The sequence below is a fragment of the Chenopodium album genome, chromosome 19 (assembly GCF_948465745.1).
Source record: "Chenopodium album chromosome 19, dcCheAlbu1.1, whole genome shotgun sequence".
Classification (NCBI taxonomy): domain Eukaryota; kingdom Viridiplantae; phylum Streptophyta; class Magnoliopsida; order Caryophyllales; family Amaranthaceae; genus Chenopodium; species Chenopodium album.
In genome coordinates this window covers 13,794,814-13,798,771 of record NC_137852.1, presented here as the reverse complement: position 1 = coordinate 13,798,771, position 3,958 = coordinate 13,794,814, and the positions used below count along the sequence as shown (strand labels likewise).

The window sequence follows — 3,958 nt, the reverse complement described above, 5'->3', positions numbered from 1 at the left end:
TTGACTTGGTTTTACTCTTTGGCGCTCCTATTTTGGACCCAAATTGTTTTTGGTGGCAAATTTGTCTTTTTTTTTAATCAAATAAATATTGTGCTTTGTAGCTTACTCACTTCCAAGTTCCAACGTTATTTTTTACTCCGTCTAATTTGAATTTTATACTATTTACACACTCGTTTTTGTCCCATTTTATGATCTATACCTAAGCTAAAACATAGTCATATAAGATTTTACTTGAATCGTTTTAGTAAATCCTATCATAATATCTACTTCCTCAATTTTATTTATTTGCAATACACCACTTTAACAAGCATTTTTAAAAATATATTAGACTAATGGACAAATTAATTAACAAAAGGAAAAATTTGTCAAAACTAATACAAACTTTGGTTGATGGTTAACTTTAAACAAGACAACAAGTTGTCCATTCTACATGTCGTCATATAAAAAATTTGATTTTTTAAAAAAAAATTAAATAATTTATTTAAATTTTAAAATAATTTATTTAAATTTTAAAATAATTTATTTAAATTTTTAAAAAAATTTATGCATAAAAGAAGAGAAGGTTTTGTGTGAGACCGTTTCATGTGAGTCCAATATATGGTTCACACCTCATCCTCACCCACTGCTACTACTTAACCACTTGTCAGCGACCGGTGACCATCCTCCCCCTCCCATCCCCCGGCGCCGGCGACCCCACCCCCCAAACCACAGATTTTCTAGGCAACTTGCCCTGTCACAGGACTCAAAACCACATATTTTGTGCACTCAAATCTGAATGCTGGCGCTACACGCCTTATGACTTCATGTACGATGTACTAGTAAACAAAACAACTAATGAAATTCATACTTGGTAGCTGCCCCGGATTCGAATCTCACCGCCGCGACGAGGAAGGAGGTTACACGTACAAGGGGAATTCTAAATAGGTTGGCTATGTATCCAGATAGGTAGGTGATAAAAAAAATCATCACTAGGATAAAGAATTAAACCACTGCTTTTTACATATATTCTCTTCTCTTTTCCATCATTCGTGATCGAACTGATACTAACTGATGAGTGGAGGGAATTTATAACTACTCTTGTCGGGAAGAACTATGCCAAAAGAGGTTGCCAGAAGCATCTCATCAACCAGCATAAGCATAATCTAATTTCTGATATATTTAACTTATTTTAATTTCTGAGATATATAGCCTATTTTCTGATGTATAGAACCTATTTTCTGACAATTATAATATAGTATCTGATTTATATAATCTAATATTTGACCTTTATAATCTAATTTCTGACCATTATAATCTAATATCTGACTATTATTTTCTAAATTTTGACCATTAAGATTTTTTTTCCTCAATTTTTTTTTTTTTTTTGTATGACCGGACTCATGTGAATCCGTTCTACACAAAACTTTACTATAAAAGAATGGGAAGGTGATCTGATCGCCTCTTAGATAAGTGAGTAACAAAGGACCCCGGAAATAAGTCCTTCCATGCTTGGTTTGCAAAAAATCGCTCCAACCTTTCTTGCACATTTTCAACACCACCTCTATTGTTGGTCCATGTGAAATCATGGCCAATATAACCCATATCAAGTAAAGTGGCAGAACTGCCTTTCAAAAAAAAAAAAGTAAAGTGGCAGAACTGAATTGCATCCCTTAAAATGTCAGCTTCCTCGAATATTCACGTTCAAAGTATTTCTTTACAACAGAGAAAGAGGGATATCAGATTCACCCAATTGCTTCTCTCAGGTCTTCTAATCTCATCTTTTTTTTTTTTTACCCTTCTAATTAATTAAGCAATTTTATGTTGTCGTTGTTCTTAATCATGTTGCTGAATCTCTGGGTTTCTTCTTAATTTTGCTAAATTTTTGTGGGTTAACGAAATGGGCAATGCTGGGATTTGTGATTCAGTTTGTGGGGTTTTGTCTGTTATCAATTTCTTATGATTTCTGTAAGTTTGGTTTGGTTGATTTTGTGGGTTGTTATAGGAACTGTTTTTTTTAGCTTGAATTGGCTAATATTGGTAGATTAACTATAGACGGAATTTGATCCCGGGTCTTGATTATCAGTCCTCATGTCTTTGGTCTTATTGGGAGTAGCCGAGTGGGTCTATAACCTCAATTTGGCATTGATTTAATTTGATCGTAAGAGATATAAATTGGTTAGGGGAATTGGTCAAAGCAAGTCATAATCTTTAGATTGCTTTTTTTTATTTTTATTAGTATTAAATTTATATGGATTGCTGCTGTTAATTTGATTAGTCTACATTGCAATTTTGTTTGATGATGTGCTAGAGGAATATATAATTTCAGACTTGTGTTATTATGTCTAGGATTTTTTGTTTCATTTTAAACAACCAGAAAACATATTAGAATGAATCATGTTTACGCGATTTATCTTATAAGGTATGCTGCCTCAGCTATCTGGTTAATGTTTAGGAAACTGTGTTTGAGTAAGTTCTAAACATATTTACAGTTTGTGTTTAGTCTGAGTGAGCAAATAGAGATTGCCGAACTCATTGGGAAAAATCAAACCAAGGCAGATTTAGGCAGAAGAGTATGTTGTTGTATACTTTTATTTCTGAGGAGATATGATACGAGTACTTTTTTTGGGGTGAACTAGGGGGGTAGAAGTGGTGGAATTTTCTATTGCAGGAAGTAAGAATGCTGAGTAGATGATTATGTCTTCCCCAAAATTGCATCTGAGAATAAGCTCTTTGCTATGGTTCTACCTGGTTTTTGGATGGACATTGGACAACCAAGAGATTATATTACTGGCTTGAGGCTCTACCTTGACTCGCTGAGAAAGAATTCATCACCGAAACTTGCCAGTGGCTCTCATATTGTTGGCAATGTCTTGGTTGATGAGAGCGCGAAAATTGGAGAGGGATGTCTCATTGGACCAGATGTAGCAATTGGACCTGGCTGTGTGATAGAATCGGGTGTGAGACTTTCTCGCTGCACAATTATGCGAGGGGTTCGAGTCAAAAAACATGCTTGCATCTCCAGCAGCATCATCGGATGGCACTCAACAGTTGGGCAGTGGGCTCGAGTAGAGAATATGACAGTTCTTGGAGAAGATGTTCATGTCTGTGATGAGATTTACAGCAATGGCGGAGTTGTTTTGCCCCACAAGGAGATCAAAACTAGCATTTTGAAGCCGGAGATAGTAATGTGAATGTGATTCAGATAGCTCTCCGACAAGGTAGGTTATTCTCAGGAAGTTGTAATTTAATTCTATTCATATGTTCTCTGTTGCATAATTGCATTTTGTTAAGAGTGAGTTTTGGCAAATTTTCCGATGAGCATCCCTATGTGAAGTGTGTATGTTAATTGTTAATCATTTATCTCACTAGCCCTGTGCCCTTTGCTCCCAAGTTGTGTACATAGGAAAATAATTGTATTTCTTTGGATTTTTCTGTGATTCATCTCATTGATTTTTTTGTTGTAATCTTTCAATAATACATTCTTGATTTCAAGCACTTAGAACATGTTCAATATCAGGATCTGTCCTATTTTTTTGTGTCTATTTTGAGCTTTCGAATTCTCCTTGTATTTAGATTTCCTTGGTATTGCAAATTAATTTTTTGAGCAGTGTACCTTCCATGCCCAACCAAACTCTACTTGTTCAAAATAATTGATGTGTTTGGAAGTGGTGGAACCACAACTTTTGCTCATCAGGGGTGGCCTCTATAACATTTCATTGAGAAATGATCACTACAGTCGTGTTTTTATTTTTAACTTTTAGTAGGTATCCAAAACGATAGGGGATGCCATGGGCCGTTTTGATATAATTAACATATAGGCTATAGGTCTAGTTAATATTTGATAACATAAGTTTTAACCAGTAAAAAAAAAAAGAACACTTCTGATGGCCCACCTGGCTTTGAAAGAGTCAAGGCACTTGAGCAGCATGATAATGATCACCCTTCTGAGTGTATCCACCTGATCACAGGTTATGGACAC

At 35.1% G+C, this 3,958-nt stretch overlaps 1 pseudogene; it reads left to right on the top strand.

Moving 5' to 3' along the window:
• Positions 1 to 2,366: 2,366 nt before the first annotated feature.
• LOC145594081 (putative mannose-1-phosphate guanylyltransferase 1 pseudogene) lies at positions 2,367 to 3,490 on the top strand (annotated as a pseudogene).
• The last annotated feature ends 468 nt before the right edge of the window (positions 3,491 to 3,958 follow it).